The sequence below is a fragment of the Zea mays genome, chromosome 6 (assembly GCF_902167145.1).
Source record: "Zea mays cultivar B73 chromosome 6, Zm-B73-REFERENCE-NAM-5.0, whole genome shotgun sequence".
Lineage (NCBI taxonomy): Eukaryota > Viridiplantae > Streptophyta > Magnoliopsida > Poales > Poaceae > Zea > Zea mays.
This window is the reverse complement of record NC_050101.1, coordinates 82826441-82837028: the sequence shown is the minus strand read 5'-3', so window position 1 is coordinate 82837028 and position 10588 is coordinate 82826441. Positions and strand designations below refer to the sequence as shown.

General features: G+C 48.0%; 1 pseudogene; it reads right to left on the bottom strand.

The window, feature by feature from the left end:
* Nucleotides 1–3909: 3909 nt before the first annotated feature.
* Nucleotides 3910–8380, bottom strand: LOC103629487 (uncharacterized; annotated as a pseudogene).
* Between the last annotated feature and the right edge of the window lie 2208 nt (nucleotides 8381–10588).

Genomic DNA, 10588 nt, shown 5'->3' with positions numbered 1-10588 from the left:
AACCGCCTAGCGGTTATAGGCATTCCTCCACTTTCGCCCAGACCAGCGGGTGAAAGGGCGGGCAGCCATGCAGGCGGCATGCAACCGCGCCAAGTGGGCGCACCCCTCCGACTTCCAACGCACCTAGCATGGAGGCCCAGGCCCACGCGTCATGCAACCAGCGCGCCGGTTGCTACGTGCGAGCAACTGCACCGCCGCTCGCACCACTACCATGCCTCCTCGACTGCGGAACCAGTACCACGACTCGAGGCAACCCTGCGTACGACCCGGCAGTGCCAGCCAGGTGCGACGGTCAATACGGCCAAAAATGGGCCGGCAGTAATGGCGGTGGCAGGCGGGCAGGAGCAGCAGTCACGTCGTCAGCCAAGCTTACGTCCCATCCAGGGGCAGCGAGAGAACCCTCTCTCACGGCGTGAAGACGGCGCGCCCATGTTCCGTTCCTTGAACGGCTCGCGCACGCGCAACGGCCACCTCGCGAACCACTCGCCCCGTCGCATTAACTCCGCGGCGGGACAGGCGACGCCTCTGGCAGGGGAAGCAAGCGACGCTTCGCCTTCGCCATAATGACCACGTCAAAAAAGGTACGCCATGTCATTCGATTTCGTATCCTTTTCCTTTTCATCTTTCTCTCTCTCACAACAGGGACCGGGAAAGGGGGATACCCCGAAAAGGATCCTTCCCCATGAAGGAAACAGGCTCCGAGCCTCCCTACTGATCAGAGGTTCAAAGGCTGGCCCCTCGAAGGGGTTTAACAGCCGCCTCAGAGCGCGTGGGCTCCGCACCCACTACTGGTCAGAGGTTCGAAGGCCGGCCCCTCGAAAGGGTTCAACGGCCGCCTCAGGCCACTCGGGCTCCGAGCCCACTACTGATCAGGGGTTCGTAGGCTGGCCCTCGAAGGGTTCACAGCCGCCTCAGACACAGAGCGAGGGATGACCCTGGGTACGTTCGATACATAACCAAAGCTCGGGCTATGCTCCCGAGGTACCCTAGGACATTTCCGAGACCAGCGGGAACGATCTTGTAACGGAATCCCATCAGAGGGAGGCATCGAGCCCTCGGACCCCGTCGGAAGGGGACCGGGTCCGGTAGATCACCCGCAGGTACTTTTGAGCGCGCCTCCGGGCCTCTAGCCGACTCCTAACAAATGGGGCATGGGCGCCCACTCGGATTACCCGCCAGCAGCTCACCGGAGACACCATGTTCGGCGCCCTCCGAGGGCAACATGGCGCTTTCCCCCCTTCCTCCTTGCGGAAAGGCGACGCAGGGGCGTATGTAAAAAAGTCGAGTCTGTCCTTGACCGTCCTCTCGCCCTGTGCAGAGGCTCGGGGGCTGCTCTCGCAAACCCGGCTCCGGCCAAACCGTTGACAGCGTCAACGTACCAGCCCGAGAACTTGGGACCCGACCGTGCACCCGGGCTACGGCCAGCTCGCATGAGGGAACAACCAGACCAGCCGAAGCATTGCGCGAGGCATTAAGACCTCGAAGGAGTCAAACCACTCCTCCGAGGCCTCGGGGGCTACACCCGGCGGGTGCGCTCGCGCGCACCCACCGGAACAAAACGCAACCGAGAAAGCCTGGTCCCCTTGCAAAAAAGTGCGACAAAAGCCTCCAAGCGAGTATTAACACTCCCTTCGAGGCTCGGGGGCTACTGTCGGGGACCATAATTAGGGGTACCCTCAAGGCTCCTAAATCTCAGCTGGTAACCCCCATCAGCACAAAGCTGCAAAGGCCTGATGGGTGCGACTAAGTCAAGGATCGGTCCATTCGAGGGACGCGATCACGCCTCGCCCGAGCCCAGCCTTGGGCAAGGGCAGCCGACCCCGGAGGATCTACGTCTCGCCCGAGGCCCCCTCCAGCAACGGACACACCTTCGGCTCGCCCAAGGCCCAGTCTTCACCAAGAAGGAACCTTGGCCAAATCGCCACGCCAACCGACCAAATCGCAGGGGCATTTAATGCAAAGGTGGCCTGACACCTTTATCCTGACGCGCGCCCTCCAGTCGATAGAGCCAAAGTGACCGCAGTCACTTCGCCGCTCAACTGACCGGTCTCACAAGAGGATAGCGCCGCCTGCGCCGCACCGACTGCTGAGCCACTCGACAGAGTGAGGCTGACAGCAGCCAGGCCCGGCCTCAGGCGCCATAGGAAACTCCGCTTCGCCCGACCCCAGGGCTCGGACTCGGGCTCAGCCCCGGAAGACGACGAACTCCGCTTCACCCGACCCCAGGGCTCGGACTCGGGCTCAGCCCCAGAAGACGACGAACTCCGCTTCGCCCGACCCCAGGGCTCGGACTCGGGCTCAGCCCCGGAAGACGACGAACTCTGCTTCGCCCGACCCCAGGGCTCGGACTCAGGCTCAGCCCCGGAAGACGACGATTTCCGCTTCGTCCGACCCCAAGGCTCGGAATCAGGCTCAGCCCCGGAAGACGACAAACTCCGCTTCGCCCGACCCCAGGGCTCGGACTCAGCCCTGGCCTCAGCCGACGGTCTCCGCCTCGCCCGACCCAGGGGCTCGGACTCGACCTCGGCCTTGGAAGACAGACTCGACCTCGACCTCGGAGGAGCCTCCACATCGCCCAACCCAGGGCACGGACCGACCACGTCAACAGGAGGCACCATCATTACCCTACCCCAAGCGAACTCAGGCTACGGGGAACAAGACCGACGTCCCATCTGGCTCGCTCCGCCAGACAAGTAATGATGGCGCCCCGCACGCTCTATGACGACGGCGGCTCTCAGCCCCCTTACGGAAGCAAGAGGACGTCAGCAAGGACTCGATAGCCCCGACAGCTGTCCTTCCGCCAGGCTCCAGCGCTCCTCCGATGGCCACGACACCACACGAACCGGGTGCCAAAACCTCTCCGGCTGCCACGATGGCATGTACTTAGGGCGCTAGCTCTCCTCCGCTAGACACGTTAGCACACTGCTACACCCCCCATTGTACACCTGGATCCTCTCCTTGCGCCTATAAAAGGAAGGACCAGGGCCCTATTGCAGAGGGTTGTCCGCGCGGGGAAGGACGGGACGGCGCTCGCGTGAGGCCGCTCGCTCCCTCCCGCGTGGACGCTTGTAACCCCCTACTGCAAGCGCACCCGACCTGGGCGCGGGACAAACACGAAGGCCGCTGGATTCCACCTCTCACGCCCGTCTCCCTCCGGCTGCCTCCCCCCTTCGCGCTCCGTCTCGCGCCGACCCATCTGGGCTGGGGCACGCGGCGACAATTTACTCGTCGGTCCAGGGACCCCCCGTTCTCAAAACGCCGACAGGTATATCAGCCGTGCTCACGGTCATAAGCGGCTCGGACACTCACATGATTAATTTATGGAATTAAACTTAATTTGTCATTTGCATTGCATTGTGGGTGTTGTTATTAATATCGATCTCTTACTTATTTGGGTTGGTATGTACTTATATTTAGTAACTGCTAATAAAATTTTGACCAACTCTAAAAGCAATGCTCAGCTTTAACCATCTCCTTTGGTAAGCCTTACACTTCACATGAGCTCCCACCCACTACACGACGGTTCACTTACAGCGACCTACGGTTGGTTGCTAAAACGGCCTTCAGCGACCTACAGTTGGTCGCTAAAAACTTTTAGCGACCCATAAGGATGGTCGCTGTAAGTGCCGTCGCTAAAGGCTTTAGCGACCGACATCTTTTTAGCGACCGACCGTCCGTTGCTAATATTTTATATTTAGCGACCAACCGTGGGTTGCTGTACTATAGATTTAGCAACCAACCGTAAGTCGTCATACTATACATTTAGCAACCAACAGAAAGTCGCCCTTTTTACAGTTGTTATTAATAATAATATACATTTAATTAAGCACCACAAATCATAGAATTTTATACACAAATCATAAAGACATACACAATTAATCAGTATACCACAGTCATAGATCCATCACATAAACACAAAAGCACCACAATTATATATTCACAAAAGCATCACAATTATAATATCATTCACAACTAGATCATTTACAGATAGCTAGCTAGATCATTTACAAAAGCTCTAGAGATGATAAGTCACAAAAGCATCCAACATTGCTTGAATCTCAAGTAAAGCAATTCTAGATCTATCTTGTATAATTAAATCCGCTTCAATCAGATGGTTGCACTTTCAGAAGTTGCAATGGCATCCTATTGCCAGTAAGGTAACTGAATTAGGAGTAACACAACACTTGCAGAATCTTGAGACTCTTCTTCAAATCGAGAGTGATAGTAGGCACGGGGCATGTCGAACCTGAGAAATGCAGCAACAAAGCGCACATAAGGCCACAATCAAGCAATAAAACAAGAGCAAATGAGCAACAAAGTGCTCAAGAAAAAGCAAATGCAAATCTGACATCTGCTGATAGCGGAGAAGCGACTAAACTCATAAGTCTCACTCGTCCACAGGGTCTACCTTTTATTTTGTTAAATACCAACTTATCCCATGCTGGTGATGGATTTTCCCATAATAGCACAAAGTACAGAAGTGACATTTTATTACGCATACACGCGACGATGAAAACTGGATTTAAAGACGACATCAAAGTGAAAAATTAGACTGATTCAGTTTTTTCCCAATTAACAGCAATAAAGTAACCCAGAGTACTATTTAAAGTTTTGAAACACAAGGTACGACTCTATGCTATATAATGAAGTCCTCAAGAAACTACAAAACCTTCACATTTGCTAGTACCAGACTCGAGCCCTTTACAGTGGCCACCAATCTTAGATGAATTTTATTTGCATAGCAAAACCCTAATGGTTGGCTGCACAAATCTTAGATGAATTTTATTCAAAAAAAATGGGTCAAAGTTTCTCTGAAATAAAGAAGGAAAGTAAACTTAGCTACCTAGGGGATATTACCATTTATTTTAGTAATTTCTGCAAGTGTCCAATTATTAATGTATGATTGATTGGTTGTATCAATGCTATCTACTTCACTATGGATGGAGAATAAATTTTAGCTTTATCTATCAGTATGACCAAATATATTACAAACATACAAGAAATACAGGTAACGGAAATATAGATGACACTGCCAGTGAAGCTTCTCCAGATAAAGGATAGATGGCATACCTCACCGCTGACACTGAACTTAAATTGATGAAGGTGCCAATGGTCCTGCTGCCACCTCTGACCCATTACAACAAAACCAACAACAGCACCAGCTGCCACAACTGGGCAGAGTGTAGTCACTCCATTTATATGACTAATCCAGTTTGTGTGCCTTCCTGAATATTAATCACATTCCCATATCTAGGCAAATTAATTGGATCAAATCCTCTTCGGAATAATGGGCTAGCATATATTGATGAAGTCAGGGATAGCATATCCCATTCATCAGCCACAGGTGACTCTCAAGTGACCTCATTGTCATCTTCCATGCACAAAAACCTACCAAAACACCAAAAACTCGATATTAGATGTGAAAATTCAGAAGTTGAATGCTAGTGCATATCATCATATTGTATCAATGCAAGAATCAAAAACTAATTATTCCTATTTAGCCAAACAAGAACAAAATCAAGTGCTCAATTGCAGATTTTCTGGACAGCACATAGTAGTCAATTGTTTTGTTCATAACTCACAAAATATTCATCCAAAAATAGTGAACTAAGACTTTATGGAAAGCCTAAGAAATCCTATACAACTTTGGTATTATCACCACCATGAGATTAGACACTTAAAAAGGTCAATCAGTATTAAATGATAATGTTGTCCAGATTTGGACGGAATTCGACTACTCACTTCAAAACTCCATAACTGGAGATTTAGGCATCCAAAACAGGTGATCCAAGAATTTCTAGAAAGCTTATAAAATTGTCTACAACTCATTTATAAACATCTTAGGTTGTATGAAACACCCGACTAAATATGATCTTCGGAAGCATGACTAGATCATACCAAAGTTCCTAGTAGAAGCGACAGCACAGATCCAATCTTGAGATAAGATGCATGCTTCTACTCAGCTAGACATACCTTAAATATGGGTTCCACTTTTCCATGAAAAACTTTGCTAGATCTACCATGTCCAGATCGAGGATTCAAGATGACAAGTATCTTTGGTGGAGACCGACATTTAACATAAGGATCAAACATGGCATCAAACTGAATGAGTTCTAGGGCCATCTTAAACAATAAAACAAATGCTAAAAGCATATGTAATCTAATCTGACTAAAATATTATAAGTTTTTAAATGACTGTTAGTAGATGTACATGCACCTGAATAGCCCCAAAAGTTTAGATTTCTAGGGTCATACAGTTTAAGAAGCCATGAAAAAAAATCATACACATTACACAAACAATATAAGATACTGGTAGTGCTTGATGCATATCAACTATGGTCTGATTGTCCACTCTTGAAAGGAAAGACCAAGACTCAGAAAGTGATTTTGCTATGCTTCTAAGGATCTCTATGATTCTAACTAATAGATTGTGACTAACAAAAAGATCACATAGTAGCCTTAGAGAAACAACATGTTAGGTAGAATATTCAGGAGACCGTGTGCAGCTGAAGAGGAGGAATCCTTGCAGAAGTCAGCTAAGCTTTGGGCGGGGGCTGCACTAGCCACCGACCTTGAAGTCCTCAAGCTGCTGGACAGTGGTGGCACTACTGGCTCCTTCTCTCGCACGAGGAGCAGCACCAACAAGCCAAATGCGTCTTCTGTGTAACCAGCAAGGCTGACGAAGAGGCAGGAAGCGCATGGAGCTTCAGCAGCGTCTAAGGCAGGAAGCGTCAAATGCGCATGGAACTTAGCGCATGGGCTGCTAAGTGGTTGGAATTTGAACATGACCATCCATCGAAAGATTCAGTTACAGGGGTACCGGTGCTGCCCAAGGTTCAGACCTGTATTGGTATTTCTAGCTTGCAGTTGGAGTCTTTAATCAAGCAAGAGGCTGTCGAATATATATTGGAATTACATATAATTGATGACCATATTGAGGTTGCAGTTCCTAAAAGTATCAAACTATTGTTAGAAAAATATTAGCATCTATTTGACAAGCCACAAGGTCTTCCACCTCAGCATAAAGTTGATCGCGCTACACCTCTATTGTTGGGAGCACAACCAGGATAAGACCATATAGGTATACACCCCCAATAAAAAGGACGAAATTGATAAGCAGGTTCAGGAAATGTTGGACTAAGGTATTGTTGGTCTCTTGGTCTCAAATGCTCATCTTGTTATCTATAGATAGACTGTAACTGATCAGGTAACGATCATGTGAACTATGTCCGATGGCCCCTAGTCACCATCTGCTCCTTGCAGTAAACAGACGTAGGGATGTGAACAAACATACCTTCGACCATCAGCACCCTCTTGTAGAACGGCACAGCCGTGTAAACCACGTCCCCGAGAACCATCTGCACCCTGAGCGAAGAACATGAAGATTGTTGCGCTTTGGTTTTGAAGCTTAATAAATAAAAAATGATATACGGCCAGTTGCGGAATTACTGCCCCGTCCCACTTCCTACGAGTTGCGTAATAACTAGAGAAGCCCACAAATAGCGAAAATAATGATGAACTCCAGTTCAAACCTCCCATCAAACACCTGGCGCGCGTCGAGGACACAGGTCTTCTCCGGCATGCTGCTGCTCGCAGAGAGACAGAGAGGGGCGAGCAGACATGGCTAGGGAGTTGGGCGAGCTCGGACCTAGGGAACAGGGGCATGGCAATGAGAACTAGCTGGAGCAGGGACAAATGCCAGCGATGAGAACGAAGCGACGGCCGTCCAACGCACGGGAGATGGGACGCCAGCCGCCAACAGAGATAGGGGGAAACAGAGGCAACCGGACTTGGGCAGGGGCGAGCTCCATGGCAGCTAGAGGGAGTGAGCTGAGGGAGGGGGCGGCGTCCATGGGAGGGACAGGAGCAGGGAGCAGGGGCGCCGAGCTCAGAACCGATGGAGGAAGATGAGGAAAAGAAGGGGCAGCGACCTCCATGGCTGAGTAGTCGAGGACGCCGGCCAAGGGAATCACGCAGGGAGTAGCGACAGAGAAGACACCTCGTGGAGGAGATGGCAGCCAGCGCTGGAGATAGGAACGGCTGGGAGAGGCGAGCACCAGGAAAGCCATGGGCTTGGCGCCATGAGGGAGATGGCGGCTAGGGAGATGGCGAGCATCAAGGGTGAGGTGGCGGCGGCACCCTCCACGGCTGAGGGAGGGGGCGGCCATGGGAGAAGTGACGGCGGCTGCGCGCTTGGAATAGGGTTTGTTTGTTTGTTTAGTAGGCCTTTAGATGGGCTTTGGTGAGTAAATAAGAAACATAAAAATCACATACCCCTATAACGACCCACCATCGGTTACACACTTACCTCTATAGCGACCGACCATAAGTCGTTAAATTTCTAGACTTTTAGCGACCCATAGACCGTCGCTATAAACGCATTTAGCGACCAACCGTCGGTTCATAACTTTTAGCGACCAACCGTCGGTCCCAAATAAGGGTCGCTAAAGATCAACCGTCGTGTAGTGACCTTTGGTGAGATCATGCATATTATTCCCCACAACTTGTTGAGCGACGAATGTATGTGAGCTCATCCTTGTTGTACTCATAGTCCCCCCAGGTCAAGAACAGGTACCGCAGGATGAGACACATGAAGGATGATGTGGTGAGTTCGTTAGTGGTCTAGGCCGTCGTCTCCCAGCCAACTTCGGGTTGCTGGATCGTTGTCTTTGTATGATAGAATTATTTAACTATTTTGTATAGAACTCCGTTATATATTAAAGATGTGACATTCGTTTCTGTACCATGAGTCATCATATGTGCAACACTTAATCCCAGCACACTTGGTGAAGTTTTGCGCCAGGGTTTGGGACTCCCTAAATCCGGGTGTGACACTTTTGCTCATTAGATAATGTTGATCTTCCTTGGTATTTGCTATTTGGTGGTTATAGATGCATTCAAATTGATACCATGGAGTTGTTTATTGATTAACTAGATTGTGAGGTGCCTAGTAGTGATCCATCATGTGTATTTCTTTTTATTAGTAATCTTTCAACTGGTAGGCGTGGTAGTGCTTTCCAATTGGCATCCTTTAGTGGTTACTAGAGTAGGAGTTTCTTTTGTGCCATTATGCTATAATTTGCTCTAAGTTTGGTGTCTTAGCAACAAGTAAAGATCAAGATCAAGGATAAGGCACAAGTGTGGAGAAGCTCCATGAAAAGGAACCTTTCAATGGATGAAAAGGGAACCTTCAGTCAAAAAAGGGCACCATCACTTGGTAAACGACACAATGGTACAAAAAGAGGTATTTTCACTCTTATTTTGAGTATTTGTACCTTGATCCTTTCTGATGATTATATTGCATATGTTTAAGTTGTAAGGGGAGTAATGTTAGTGTGTTGCATTTCCTTGCTTCATTCCCTATTGTCCCTTGACATCATACTATGTTCTTGGTTGAGATAAGGTTTTGGTGTTTGATGTCAAGGGGGAGAAGTATACATTAAAGATTACCTCGACCTAGGAGGAAAGCTTGTCTTAAGGGTGAAGGTGTTTTGTGCACTAAAGAGTTCAAAGCTCAGCCTTGTGATGAGGATGAGCTCACCTTGTTAAAGGTGGGAAGTCTCCTTGAGTTTCTTTTGATCTTAAGGTGGAGAACGCATTAGTAATGTTGATAGTGCTTATCATGATCTTATTTTTTATTCTTTGGTGTTAAAGAATTAGTTGTGTTAATGATGCTGGTACTATGTAGTTGTTGATGCTTGTGCTTTAATTAGTATCATCGGTGTATAGCATCATATTTAGCTAATATGAATTTAAGATTAATTGGTGTCTATGTGTGATTTCATATCTATGGTGCTTATGGATTATCTTGATGATAGATATTCATGTGTTGATATGTATTGTTCATATGGTGTTTAATTGGTATCTTTATCATCTATCTTGATTGGTTGATTCTGGTGTAATATCATTTTAATTGGTGTCTATAAGACGACTGTATGGTGCAAAATGTTGATTGTGTGCATTTGGGTGTCATAATCATCACAATTTGATATTTAACACAATGCACCTCATGGATGTTGAGATGTAGTAATGCTTTGCACTTAACCTAAGTATGTGTAATTTGGCATTTGAGGCCAAAGTTGAGATTTCCATGTAAGCATATAATTAGGGAGCATTCTATAGCTTAGGATTCAAAATCATGATTTAAATTTCTATCATTTGTAAGCTTTAAATGTATTGCCATAAATCACCAAAAAGGGGGAGATTGAAAGCTCCCTTGTGGTTTTTGGTGGTTTGGATGAAAACCTAATTAAAGGACTGACATGTGTTGCTAAGTGTTGAACATATGCTTAGTGCAAAGCTCATAAGGTTCAACATAGAAGATTAAGTGTGATGGTCCAAAGGCTGAGATGACTATGGATAATGGACATCACAAGCTAAGTGAAGGATGGACATTGATTATGTGAGAATCAATGTGCATGACTTGGAGTCAACTGAGTGAAACCAAGAACAGAGGCACGTAGATCTTCGAGGTACTAGAGCAAGGGAGAAGGTCAAGGTGACTTTGGTACCTAAACCCAAAGTGAAGAATAGGCTTTGTAGAAGTCAAGGTTCATCAGCTGAGGAAGGTCATGACACATTGAGCATT